Source organism: Coturnix japonica, chromosome 2 (genome assembly GCF_001577835.2).
Source record: "Coturnix japonica isolate 7356 chromosome 2, Coturnix japonica 2.1, whole genome shotgun sequence".
NCBI lineage: Eukaryota > Metazoa > Chordata > Aves > Galliformes > Phasianidae > Coturnix > Coturnix japonica.
Window position 1 is genome coordinate 51,923,561 of NC_029517.1, and position 15,301 is coordinate 51,938,861.

General features: G+C 37.0%; 1 protein-coding gene across 5 annotated transcripts in view; it reads right to left on the reverse strand.

Annotated features, from left to right (window-relative positions):
• The window catches only part of SEMA5A (semaphorin 5A), a 316,527-nt gene that overhangs the window by 230,124 nt on the left and 71,102 nt on the right, over positions 1–15,301 (reverse strand). For all 5 annotated transcript variants that reach the window (XM_032442465.1, XM_015854392.2, XM_015854395.2 and 2 more), the window contains exon 2: positions 9,323–9,416. The gene's annotated coding sequence lies outside the window, so the exon portion shown is untranslated. The remainder of the gene's footprint in view (positions 1–9,322; positions 9,417–15,301) is intronic.

Below are 15,301 nucleotides of genomic sequence, written 5' to 3' on the forward strand. Positions count from 1 at the left end.
GACAGATGAGATACAGTGGAAGAAATACACCTGCTGAATCCACTCTCTTCTGCACACAGGCATTTGCAAACACATTTCAGATTCCCACCTCTTAAGTCCTTCTCAGCCAACTATATCTTCCCATTAATAACTAACAGCCACTCTCCTTATATCCACACCTTAAGCAACAGTAAGGTTTATCACGCTGATACAAAGCAGAGACTCAGACCTCTGATTCCATACCACTGCTATGGAACACTTCTGTTCCCTGTCTCCTCATTTATATGTAGTTTTTCCATCAAGACAAGCTCTCAAAACACCTATTCATCTCACCAATCTTCTGGTTACAATGTCAGTTCTTGGATAGGTAATAGAGATAGTATCCTGAGGAGAATACTCGAGTGAACTGAACCATGCAGTCTCTATGCAACAATAACAGAGAAAGCCTGGGGTAAGCAGGCAACTATCCCACTTTCCTTGATCATTACCATTACCATCTCAAAGATTACAATTTAAGTTTTTTTTCTGCTTCAGCAAAAGTTTTCCCATGCATTTATGTCAATGTTATATGCAGATTAAAGAATTTTAATGTCTATTCCAATCCTATGATTAACGTACTGTTCAAAGGGAAACATCTATTTTATTTTTCCATACTGTATTTATTTACATAGAAGGCAGTGAGTCCCCAGCACAAACTGCCAGGAGGAGGTGCAGATACCCCATCCCTGGAGGTGCTCAAGGCCAGGTTGGGTGGGGCCCTGGGCAGCCTGATCTGATGGGTGGCAGCCCTGCCCACAGCAGTGGTTGGAGCTGGATGGACTTTAAGGTCCTTTCCAGCTGAAGCCATTCCATGATTCACTAATTCCCACAATACTCTTCCATATCAGATTTTTTACTTAGATATCTAGTTCAAATGAGAACTGCAGCAGGAAAAACATAAAAATATCTTTTATATCACATTCAGTTGTGTTAATATTCAGAATATTTGAAGACATCATGCAAGCCTGTATTTTTTAATTAGGAACATTAAATATGTGACTAACAATTCTATCTTTTGAAGATATCTATCAGAAGCATATAAAACCTTCATAACCTACCAGAAACTAGAACAACCAATTTGAAAGGAAAATATTGGCTCCAGTTGTATTTTCCTAAACCATCATCTACCTTTGGTTAATTTTTCACTATGTCTCCCAAGACCAAAGACATATTTTCTATTTTCTGCGAAGGATCAATTTCATAATCATTTTCCTAAAATACATGAGGTGAAATTAGAAGCAATGAAATCCTGTAAGATTTCATCTGTAGAATGTTCTTTTAAGAAGATCAACTAAATTAAAAGATGAAAGGTAAAGTTCCAAATTAACATAATGCTTACACTTAAAATCACATGTATTCACATAAAACCGTCTCATAGATATCAGGAAATATCCCTAAGAATGCCTGAGCTTCCTAGCAATGCAATCTTGGTTCCTTCTGCTAGATAGGGAGAGATAGAAAAAGAAATCCTTCTAAGGAGAGAAAAAAAAAACAACTAGTTGATTTTCTTCCTCCAACACCATTTTTAAAAATTTAAGTTACATTTTGTTTAGAAGTAGTAAAAACTGACACAGCAGAAATACATTCTACCTAGTGGAACGCACCTGATGAAGCTGTCAAACAATGAATAAGGATAAATCAAATAAACTCAAGTTACCTGTGGAACATCTCCTGACATTTTTGTTCCAATACAAAGAAGCCATTTGGGGGCTTCCTTCAGAACACACACTGCTCTACTCAATGCATTTGTTTCTTAATATATATATATAGACACATATATACACATACACACACATACACACACACAGAGCTATTCTGAGGCTGGAAGTATCCTTCTTCAAAAGTGTGTTTGTATTTTTTTTAACTTCCCTTATATCTCCAAGGTTTTACTTAATTGCTAATAATTACTCTTTTTTAATCATTTGTATTTAAGAGCTTTCTGAATAAAAATAATAATAATAATAAAATAAAAAAAAAAAAAAATCCATTCCATAAAGTTATTTCACAAAGTAACAATGCCATGAAAATCCAATTTGTCTGGTGACACCTTCCCCAACGGTTTCTCAGCAGCTGACAGTTTCCATCAGTCAAAGACCAAATTGCATAAAGCGTCACTGATGTCTTCATCATATCCAAAATCACTTTAGACTTCTTCAGCTTTGGATACATCATTATTCATTTATCACTTTGGAATCTTATAAGCATACAGTACGTATGCACAGACGGCATACCCTGGAAAACTCAGCCTGTTCCTTTTGAGAGATCTAAGATTCAGAGAGTTAAATTGTCAAAAGTCACCTTGAGCTCACAAACAGAAATGTATAGATTACATACTCTCCCCAATTTTCTAAAACTAAAAGCTTTTTCCAGCTTTCCTACACTATTTTATTGCATCTAAGTTTTTCCTAGCACTCTCGCAGGTGCCTAAATAGGACATTCCCATCTACCCTATGCTTTATGGCACCTAGTACACCCACAGGTGTAAAAAGCTAGTTAGAAAACCTTTGAGAGCTCTCTCCCCACAGCCACAGCTCTCCAGCACACCATCAGGCAAAGCCGGGTGACCTACCATCAGGAACATCCTCAGCTACAGTTGCTCAAGGCCACCATGATCAGCTTCCAAAAGCCATAAGGTATAGCCAGGATTCCTCTTTGTGCTCGGTTATGTTCATTAAAACACAGTGCACGTCCTACAACACAGACATTCCACTTTCCACTCTCCCTCTCACCCTCTGTTGCAGACCACCTCCTTCTACCCTCCATACACCACAGAAGAAATGCAACATCCTGCTTCCCCAGGCCAAACCATTCCTGAGGTGGCTGCTGGCTAATCCAGGCTATAATACACACCATCAACCTAATTGCATACAAGCTGTGCCAGAATCCCTCTCAATCCTCAGGGAGGATAGCACATATTTGAGTACACTCCTGTATTTTACCCTGAGCTGCAGACCCACCAACCAATGAAAAAACATATGTCCCTCAACTTTATGAGCTGCTGCAGATCTCAGCTCCTCTCCATTCTGAGACAGCCAAAACCTTCTTTTTATTGAATATTCACAACAGGGTATTCATGTTTGTTTTTGTTGTTGTTGTTTTTTAAAACCAAAACAAAACAAAAACAAAGAAAATGCTCAAATATTATATTTCTTGCATCTGTTTTTATTTCTTTCCTCAGAATCGTGGGGGTATTAAGTATGCTTTGTTATTTCCTACCACTTCTCCTGCTCTTCTGTAATCCCGTTGTTTTATTTCTTCTCCCTTTTTTACCAGCCCTCTGCTTTGATGATGTTTGCACATTACTTTACAAACACATAATGTTAAAATTACTTACAGAACAAAAGTTCCTGCATAAAGCTTTAGAAGGAATAGCAAGTCAAAGAAAATAAGTGTGAAAACAAGCAAAAAACTTGCAAATAGCCTGCCAATGATACAAGGAAACTCAAAAGTACAATAAAATATCTAAGGAATAATGCCCAGCTATCACCTGCCTTTGGGCTGTAGGTGTGATGTTAAAGAATGAGTAAGACAGAGTAGAAAAGTGCCAGTTTACATAGTGATGTAACAAGACACAAGGATCATAAATATGCCCCCTCTGTGCTATGAGAATGGTCTATGGAATTGAATTGTTGGAACTCAAAATAAAGAGTCCAGAAAGAAAATGTCAGGGATGCAGGGTCTCTCCACCAGGAGTCTTGTGTAATAATGAAATGCAAAGTTTGACCTAGAAAGGGACTGAGAAGAAAACAGACTGGACACAACAGAGAAAACAAGAAACTTGCTGATATTGTGTGCATTTGGACAGGGGAAAAAATTAGAAATTTAAATCAGTGCTATGAGATGCATAACTCAAAGACAGACATGATTTGAATGATATTCAAGTTCTCAAGGAGTAATAACAGAAGTTATCTAGTATGGTGCACTTGTTATTCTATACCTGAGCATGCTTCACCATTGAGAAAGAATGGGATTTGCATACTACATACAGCATTTGAAAGCAAAAATTTCCCTACATCCTTTTACCAGGCCAACTCTCTCCTCCATTACATACCACTTCTGCACTATGAGATAGTCACAGAATGACCTCATGAAGACTCTGTATTGCTGAAGTGATACACACCTTGATACATTCTGTTTCTTAAATTCTTAAGATAAGACGTCATTTTATCATGTACTTGTTCAGTTACTGCAACCATATAAAACTCTACAACTAACAAATACAATTTTAGATAAACACATCTTTTCTGCACGGAAAATCCCGTGTGGACTTCTGAGTCCTTTTTTCTTTAAAGGTACAAACTTATGTTTACACTGTAACAAATACATCATACAATAAGATATGAAAGCAAATTGAAACACAGTTCTCACTGTTCAAAAATCTTTGCATACCTTCAGTGCTCCATAAATAACTCAAGCAGAGGTCATTTCAGCAGTTTAATCATGAGTCATACTGACACAATATAGAGTTTGTACAAACTATGCAGTGTTATCTAGTCCACTGATAAACATGGTTTTCAATTTCCAGGGCTGTCAATCTTGCATGTTTTCCAGCAGTCAATTCCACCATATTTTAGAAAAATGCAACCTGAAGGTGAGTGAAAAGTAATTCCAGCCACTTTCAATGATGTCATGCAGAAGGACTTCCAGAGCTAACAGAGAGTACACACTGTGTTAATGCACACATTGCAAGTGTAAAAACAGATAAATAAATAAATAAAAATCATATTCACATGCAGTAAAATAATATAACAGCAACCACAAACAAAAGAAAACCACACCAAATCTGTATCAACAGAGATGGCTCAAAGGGTCTCAAAACAGTACCCTTTTCTACAAATTCTCTTGATATTTTCGACAACCAAGACAAGGAAAAATAGCCCATGATCCTCCTTCACCTTCTACACAGAGAGTATGGCATAGTTCATCAGTTCACAACACAAAAACCTTCACAGCTTGGTAGAGCGCAATTATGTAACATATCAGGCACAGAGCTTCTGAAAGAGAATGAAGCTCCTTCATTCTACCTAGAAATTTCTGTTTCTGTTTTGAAACAATGGAGATTACTTGTAACATAAGAAATATCCAACAACTACAACCACAAACAAGCTTTTCACTTTCATGTTTCATTTGTTGCAACGCCCTATGCATGGTCACAAAGGGAAACCTCCCATTACCACACACACAGCACCACAAGGAACATACAAGAAGAGGTAGAAGGGACATGAGGAAAGACTTTCCCATACCTGGATGAGCTCAAAGAATGAGGTGATTTAAGAACCATCTGAGTTAAGTGATACTTTTAATTGGTAATGGCCTACACTATATTCCTCCTCCTTTTTTCTCTTGTAACTGTTTTTTATTCTTTGATTCCCATCCATTTGACCAAAATCACACCCTCGTATCCCCTTTTTCAGTACAGGAAAACATTCTTTCCTCTAGACTCAGCATGTCACTGTCTTAAATGTTGGTATGATCTTTGTCCTTCGAAATTTTGGCTACATTTCCTAAAATTCCCAGAAGCCTCCATTTCATCACCTATGTTCTTTTTTTAATCTGCTATAGTCAAATAATTCCTTACCAGGAGTTTCCATGCTCTCTAGAATAACAAAAATAAAATAAAAAATAAAAAATAAAAATTAACAACAACAAAAAGAAAAAACCTGTTTTCCCTTCCCATGTGTTTTTATTTCACTTTTATTTCAAGTATCCTCAGAAAACTTCCTGGAAGAAATACAGATATTGATGTAGCAAACTTCTCTTTACTACTGGCATGGATCCACACACCTTTCGTCCCAAAGCCACTGACTGAAAAGAGAGACTTAGTTTATTTAATTCCTAGCAGCTGCTTCCTTCTAAGACCCTAAAATCCAGTTTTGTTATTTTTTAATAAATTTCTTCAGCACTTTCTCATACTTATCTCTCCTCATTTAATTCCTTCAATTAAACCTAATCATTATCCAGTAGATCTTCTCCCTTGACCTTCTCTCATTGCTCTAACACTTTTACCCTTGCCTCACTGACTGTTGTAATAGAACTCCGACATTTTGTCTCTTGTATTAACTTGTATCTCTGAGTTCAGCACTCTTCTCACTCTTTATACCCACTCTATTCTTTCCCATTTCATCTTACTCATCTCTCCCCTCAAAGTCCCCTGTCTCTACACAGAAGCAAGTTCCACTAGTGCTTATATAGCAAGATAAGGTTTTGTTGTTTTTTTTACTAACACTCTCTCTGACAAGCAGTAAAGGCTGTAAAGGGAATGAAGTCAGAAAAGTATGATTTTGGACTAGACTCTGAACCCTCAATGAAACATCCTGAACATGCTAATTGGATGATAATTTATCAAGTGCCAAAATAAGCATTCATTTTACAGTGAGGAAAAGTCTCTACGTTCAGCATAAGACCACAAATTATATAACAGCTCAATATTTTTAAAAGTAGTTCTACCAAGAGAGTTCTATTCTGGGACTGCACTCTGCAACCTTACTATTTATGAACGAGTGTATCAGAATTGTCACAGTAGACCAGACTGGATGTTTAGCCCACAAGGAATAACCATACTCATTCAGACTACACATCCTGTCTGACCCACTAGCTTGCCTCCAGAAGCAGCCAAGGGCAACAGTGAAAAACAGAGCAATTATGCAGAAATATGCTCCTCTGCCCCCAAAACACGTACCACACAGCTTTCTACAATTTTCAAATGATTAACTACCTGACCTAGAGCTAGCACCTTTTCATAAGGTTTTTTTCCTCCCTTTTCCAACTTTGTTCAGCAGTTCATTATGCCCATACATTACGTACAGCTTCCTGTAGCAAGGAACTCTAGAAGTAATCTACACACTGTGTGCGCAAAGGAAAACTTCTTCCCTTGCTTTGAAAGCTCTCCTTGCCTTTTTCAGCTGATAACTCTTTTGATACAAAAATAAGCAAGCAAGGAGTCTTCATTTCCCACTCCGCACAACTTACAGCTCTTACAGTTTTATAGATATGAACCATTATTACCATCTGGCCAAAATCTCTCCTCACACTGAGAAGCTCTCACCTAGTCTCCCAGTTGTTCTTACACAGAAGCTGTCCCATACTTCTGTCATCTTGTTACCCCCTCTTCATTCCTTATGCCCTTTTTTCCTGAATCCTCTCCTATCTTACTCCCCATTTCAAGATGTGAAACTAAAATAGTACACTGTATTTCAGAGCTAAACACACCATAAATTTAGAATGGCCAGATGATATTTTGGTCGCTAGCCTTTTAGTGCTACTTCTGACAAGTTTTCTTTGTGACTGTGATTTTTTCATAAAAATGCTGTTTCTAATCACAAGATCTCGCCCTTGATATTCAAGAGTCAGCTCAAAACATTTTACCATTACTGATCTGAATTAAATCTGCCATTTTAATGGCCACTTAATTCTATAAGTTTCTTCTGTAGTTTTTCATTCTACTCCCTTTTTACCTTCTTTTGTCTTGAATAACGCAACATCTGAAACAAATCTCATCATCATCCTTCAACTTTTGTTGAAGCCACTCAGGAATGTAACAATCCTCCCCGGAACCCACAGAGATTTCTTTGGAAATTCACTGGTGATTTCCAGCTCCTGTGAGAATTAACCACATTTTGTCCTGGTGTCTTGATTCCAATCATTTAACCAATTATTTACAAAGTTGCCAGCCCTACCCTCTAACCTGTGCCTGTCTTATTCCTTCAAAGATTTATAGTAAGGACTTTGAATGACTTCCCAAAATGTAAGTAAAACAATAAACAGCATATTTTTTCATCTTTTTCATCTGCATTCTTGTTAAGTCCTCCAAAAGACCACAGAATTTTAGCAAGGCAATCACAAAAACAATGGTTGAAAAGGATCTCTGGAAGTCATCCAGCTCAACATGCTACTAGAATTCACAGTAGATCAGGAAAGCTATGACTTTGTCCAGCTGACACTTGAAAACCTCCATGAGGAGTGACCCAACACCCACCCGATGTAGCTCCTAGAGAAATGGATTTTCTCAAACTGTCCAATCAGAATGTTCTAATCTGTAACCTAAGCATATTAACTGTCCTCCTCCTGCTACATTAGTTTTCTACTACCAAGAACATTAGTTCCATCATCTTTGTAGGCACCCTTTCAAGTAGCTGAAGGCTAATATTAGCCTGTCTCTTCATCACGCTCCTGTTCACAGAAATCAATGCTTTCCATGCATCTTTATCGTATCTATCCAGTGTCCTTCCTAACACATTCACTAATCCATTACCTAAATTAACCCTTTGAGTTTAAATAAGAGACTTACCAGTTTAGAGGTTCCTAGATTCCAAATGAATGCTTTCTAAAATGTGACAACAAATTACTCATCTTCACATCCTCAGCCACCAAGACACTTTAAAGCTAGAGGCTGCACATCACACTCTGTAGCTGGTCTATTTCACTTTTCAGTTCCTTAAAAACTTGGCAAGCTACATGGGAACATGCAATTGTTTCCACCTCTCCTACAAATGCTTTCAGTTGAGAGCAGCAGCCTCATAAGCATCCCGTAAGAAGAGTTTCAAAACAGGAAGCATCCCACACATTTCAGTGGAGAGCACATGCATACACACAATAATTATGCAGTTTTCTGACGTGGCTTTTTAATGTAGCATTCATTTTCTGCTGCCCCTATGTGTAGGACCCACAAACTCTTAACTGGCTTCCTTCTACTAGATTATTTAAAGACAGGGGGAAAAAAAGCACTTATTCAATGTTTATCTTCATAGAGCAGTTTTTGTTTTGTTCAGTTCCTGTTCTTTTGGTTCAACTTCTTTTCCACTTTTTTCTCCTATTTTCCTCCTTAGAATACAGCCTTAGCTTTAATAAAGATGTCCTCTTGCTTTTAATAGTTTCCTCTAGCTTGTCATTTAACTATACAGGCTCTTTTTTCCGTAGTCTTTTTTAAACCAATGGTAAACATTTGTGTGTAGCCTCCAAAATAGTACCTTGAAATAGTCTTTGCCACCTACGAATGCTTTAGTCTTACAGTTACTCTTTCATTTTTTCTTTAAATAAACATTCTCATTTTCAGCTTCTCTTTTCAAAGATGAGAATAATTGAATGACGGAAGACAATGAAGGAGAACTACAGATTCTGTTTGAATTGAATTCCTCCCATTTCTATTTTTCCTACTTCCTTTCTTAGTTTAGATGTACACAAAGGTAGAATACTTGTAATTATCTATAAAGCTGTCTCTCAGCTATTTCCCAGATAGCAACTCATAATCTAATTTCTCCATGACATCAGCATTTACCCACTGAAACAAATGCAGTCGCTCACCTACCTTTCAGTCACCATCCCTCTGCAGTCATCTACCGTCTCTATTTTGTCTTTGTGCAGAGCCTAGCAGAGGGGTCCTTGGTCTATTTCATAGACTCCTAGGAGATGATTACAAAAAAAAAAAAAAAAAAAAAAAAAGAAATATTCAGTATTGAAGAGACAGTTCATCAGCAATTCTCAGACATTTAAAGCAGTAGTAAAACACCTGCCTTTCAAGACAAAAGATTAAAAATATGAAGCACTGAACTGCATGGTGGTGAATCAAATAATTAGTCAGGAAAAAGGAATTATTTTAACTAACCAGCAGCTTAGCTAATTCTAAGAATCAGAAAAGAAGAATACTTGTCTAAGAATTAACAAAACCTTTAAGACATGAATTTGAGAAAATTTGTTGTTGTAAAAATCTTCCTTAGTGCTTTCAGTGCTGATAAAAATGCCTTGAATGTGGGCTGAAATCTGGACCTAAGTGAAACTCATGAAAAAATCTAGGTGGAGAAAACTTAAGTGTTTTTTTCACGTTTCCATAAACTAGAAGATTCAGAAGAAAAACAGAGTCATTGTCTTACATCTCAAAACAATGCAAAATACACATCAAAGAAGTGATCACAGTGCATCTCTCTCTGTTAATCCACCATAAACATAAAGATAATACATTTCTAAAAAAAGGTCTTCTTTCTTAACTGGAAGAAAAAATGCTTCTGATGATAAACCAACTGTTACCTTCATTAGACAAGCAAGACAGGAATCACAGAGCAGTTTTTCACTCTCAACACCTCAACAAAAAGGTACTTCAGAAGTTAGAAACAGTAACAGGCCATGTAATTTAAGCATTCATTGTTTTGCCTGAACGTGTACAGAACAAATACACCAGCAGAAGTTCACTCCTTAACCTAACCAAAGAACTGAGGCAAGGAGTTGTCATTGTTCTGCTGTTTACTCATTTATATAAAGAAACTAGACTTGATGATTGAAGTGCTTGCAATTCTTTTCCCCCTACTTTTCTAGCCTATTAAAGTCTCAAGAAGCTTGCTGAATGCACATGCCATACAGCCTAAGCATTATATAATGAGGAAATACTACATGTGCAGGATGATCCAGACCCATGGTCACAATTACCCAAATTTCTCACCAACACCCTGCTCCAGATCACCACGAACTTGAAGTTTTCATTATTTACATATTTTCTTCTAAATTAAGAGTATGTATCATATGCACATGCACAGAAAACTCTCCATGAGATTCTGTGACGTTAAACACTGCTATAGAAGCTACCAACAAGAAATTCAGATACTGTGTCCTTGGTATAGGGAGCAAATGAACTGATGGAAGGTCATTTTGAATTTCAAAGTCCAAGGTGGCAGGCAAAAGTTGCAAATCTGAGAAGACACTGCATCACCATTTTCTTTGCCACCCACTTTTCTGAAAGACAAGGACAAATTTAAATCTTGGAAGGGGACCAAGTTCTACTCTCTATATTGCTGTGTACCAGAGAATGCTCTAACACTTCAGCCCGGCTACCTGCCATCCATGCACACTGATGACAAAGTGCTCAAAGACATTCAGCCTGTCAAGTAATTAATTATAACAGTTACCATACAGTAAGCTGTACAGACAACTACAAGCATCACATCTCTAAGATGCAATGTGCTCATGATTTATGCATGCACTGGCTACACCAGAATGAGAAGCTGAATTATTACACTTTGAAACATTACAAAGAAGGCTGTATACCTCAATTTTTCTAAACAAACCTGACAGTACTAAGGCTTTCTATATACACTTAAACCTATCACTGTCTCCCTCCAACTCATTTCATGATTTATATTTCTACATAAAAATCTCAGATTTTATTTTAGCAAAATAAAATCTTTAGCAATAGTATTTTTATTCTTATCTTAAGAATTACTTAAACAAAACTGGAAAGTAGAATTCATCTCAGTGAATTAGGGAAAACATGCGCATGGAGAACAAAACCAGTGAAGTCTGAATTTCTACAGCTTCATGTCTTGTTTCCTTAAACTGTGTTAAAATGGGAACCATGTTGGTATTTCTGGAGCAGCACTCTCACTGTGCAAGGTTTGATACATGCTGTGGGTAGGGTAACACCAGCAATTAACTAAAGTTAGTACCCAAGTAAGTTCTAAGTTAGCCTGAGCAGTGGCCTATACCAAACCAACCCCCGACAGAAGTAGTAAATGAAGTCAAAAATAGAAGACCAATCATAATAGAAAAAAAACAAACAAATAAAAAAAAAACCAAAAAAACAAAAAAAAAACCACTACAACAATTCATTTATTTGGGTGCATATATGAATGTTTTACATTACTTTAACGTCATTTGTTAAAGATAGACCAAGGTCACAATGCTCTCTGCTTCCCCCCTTATCCTTTCAGAAACACTTTTGAAACTTCTAGGGAGAGGGTTTGTTTCCTCCCCCTTCAGCACTCATGCACATTAAAAGTAAACCTTTAATTCTGCTTAAAATATTACTAAACAAATTAAACCTTTTGCTATTTTTGCTCTACCCCTTCTCCAAAATGTGCCTGCATTATGCAGATAGATTCCACTTCCAGGACAGAATGGTTAGAACATCTGCTAAATAAAACCCTATGCTCCTTCTACAAAATCTAACAATTCTCCTTATAATGTGGGCCAGATAATATTACCACTTATCTCTCCCTTTTCATACTGAAAAGGTCCTCAGATAAAGAAAGATCTCATTAAATCAGCTTATTTACTGGACTGAAGAACTGGCATGGAAAGATGGCAATTATTAAGCTGAAGTCTACGCATAAGGAGGATGAAATAAATGGCAATATCCTTTTTCTGGCGCTGCATTTTGTTTAAAAGTCTTTCAATTCACAATATTCTTTTGAACAAAATAAGGACAAAACAAATATAGGAATTTTAGTAGGAAAAAATATAAACCAAAAATGAATGAAACTCAGTTGTTTTCCACAGAAGCAGATGTTTGAAACTGCACAGATGCAATCCACACAAACACACCCCAAGGATGTAGACATCCATGGTCACACATTCCAGTGCAGAAAATGAAGTGCTCCTCTTTAATGCACAGGGCTGTGAAATGTTCAGGTCTGCACAGAAATTATTCTGGTTCAACAGAAATCATATCTGGGCAAAGCAGGAGTACCACCAGTACTTAATAAAGCTTTACAGAGCTTTTGGCTTGCTGGAACAAAAGCTCCAAGTCATTAAGAAACATGAATGCCCACACACGTGCATACACTCTCACGCATGAATCACATAAGCAACAGATCTGACTCATCCATAATTTGTCAGGCTTAACGTGCACACATAGAAAATCCAGCATCATCAGAACATGAGACTTTCACAGCCCACACAGAGATCATCTCTGGGGAAAAGGAGAAAAAAAGGGATCCCATAAAGCAGAATTACTGGATGCTGTAACTCACATCAAGACTCAAATAAAAGCCCTGGTCATATCCTGCACACTGATATGCACACTCCTGGTCACTGTATCTCTTATCCAGTTTTTTTCAAAAGAAAAGATCTTAACAAAAATAATTAGTTTCATAAGTTATCCACAGCTTTAACTCCACTTAAAGTAGATCTTTATTCTCTACCAGGACAAAATAAGAACCAATGAAGAGACTGGAGAGCCATGACAGGAAATCTACTGTTGACAGGGAAAACATTGATCAGAATACATGAAGTGACCAGTAAGCCACAATTCTCTGGCTGAAAGTTATAAAATGGAACGACACATTTATTTGGCTTTTCAGGGATTTGACTAATAACAGTCCTTTAAAATATGCTGAACTTACCCTACTTTCACTCTTAAATTCCACCTAGGTCAAAGTGACAAGACACGTTAGTGCAAATCTAACCTTTTAACAAACCACTACAAATTTATAGCCCAGTAATCAGTGCTTAGTTCTTGCCAAAAACCACCAAGATTCCCAAAATAGTTATTTTTAAAGTATAATACAATATTAAGAATGTTGACAAAACAAAAAGAATTACATACTTTAAAGTAGTGGAGATGGATAAAAACAATAACAAAGAAGAAATTATTGCTTCCATTGAAGCATTGTTCATGAAGACATTGAAGAAGGGGAGAAAAGATGGCCTTTATCCAACTTTGTGCAAATTACACAACTGAGTATTTTTATTTCTAATATATGAGCTTTGATGCAACACTGGCCTCCTTGACACTGAGAGCAAAACATTCTATGCAAATACTTGCTCTTGTAGAGTGAAACCATTCTCATAGTTTCTTTTCAAGCCTTTGACATACAGGACATGTCAAATGTTCTTTTGACACTAGCATTTGCTATCTAGATGCCTAGAAAACCCACAGATGGATTCCTGAATCTAGAACTAACTGGAATGATAACCCAGACAGCACTTTCTAGTACTGGGATACCAACAACAGTAACATCTTTTCAGCCAAACAGAGTTAACACTAATAGCAGAAGAAACTGAGAGTTACCTGACCAGTGAAACTCACTGTAGTAATGAAAGTCAATGACCAAAATTGTTAAGCCCTTGAAGAGCATCGTGGTCGAGCTCGGAGTGGGATGTAGGGTTGTTTTATGAGACTTAGATATATGTAGTGTATATACATAAAATATTGTAAGAAGGAAACTGTGCAACAATCTTCTTGAGAAAACTCATTCCTTCCTTAAAACCCATTACTGTACTGCTCCTACTTCTACTATTTGTACCTGCAAGAAAATAGCTTCAACTTTACTGCACCCACACTCATAAAAGAGAAACAGCCCATGGAATGGGCCTGTTTTAGATGGTAGCCTAACCAGTAGGCGACAGTCCACTCCACGGCAAAACGCTGGGGCTGGATGAACTCTGAAGTGCCTCCAATCCAAGTCATGCTATGGTTCTCTGAAACTGGTTTTTAAATAAAGAAATAAGAAGTTCACAACCCTCAGGAAAACATATACCTACTTTTGATTTGCTATTTTGAACAACATTTTCTGTACTGCTGGATACCAGCTGGTATATTTCTTGTAGCATACTTAATTCAGAGACATCTACTTGCTAGTGGATCAAGAACGAAGATTGGGCTTGTGAGACCCAGATTTTATTCCTGGCAAAGCAACTAAATTGTAGTGCAGTCTTGAAAGCTTTATTCTGCCCCTTTATTATTCCAAAATACAAAGATGATTTTTAGTATATTCTGGTTTCTTCAAATAAAACACAAGCTTTTACATATTTAAGCAAACCATACTGTGAAAACTGTAGCTGCCATTAAAACTGAACTCCTGAGTACAGTGACAAGTGCAGAAGAGCTCTGTAGCTTCATTCCCCTGGTCTAAGCCCAGCTGCCTTCTGGAGAAGCAGGACTGAACAGATTCATGTAGGTAATGCAGATGCCAAATAATAATGAGAACGCTAATCCTGAACATAGAAGATGCTGATAATGCTGATTGCCTAACACAGAAAGTATCACACTCTCTATTGCCTTCAGCATGCACTGCTACAGATTAATATATATATATATATATATGTATGTGGTCTAGGAAAAACCAAGATGATAGTCTGAAGAAGAAAATAACTCAGTGCATATAGCTGGAGGTTATGAAGAAAGCATCTGCTAATATGCAGCAGGCTCCTATAATTGTGCAGCTGAAGTAATAATACCCCAACAAAATACCATTAAAATGTGCAGTGTTTAACAACTCTGCCAATTTTCATGCATGTCAGTTTATTCCACAAGCTGGCTTATCCACTTTTAAGTGCTCCAAAATGATTTAAAGAAATTATATCCAATACATTTTAAAGGTAGGAGACCATACTAAATCCTGGTTAAGTCGATTAATTTTAATAGTGACATAACAAGGGGAGAAAATGGATTCACAGTCTGCGTTTCCCAGAGAGAGTTCTTGAAATACTACCTAGAATTTGTTCTTTCGTGAACATATCAACAAGCTTCAGATAATTTCGGTTCCAGACCTAAATGTGGGGTCATTTATGATATAAA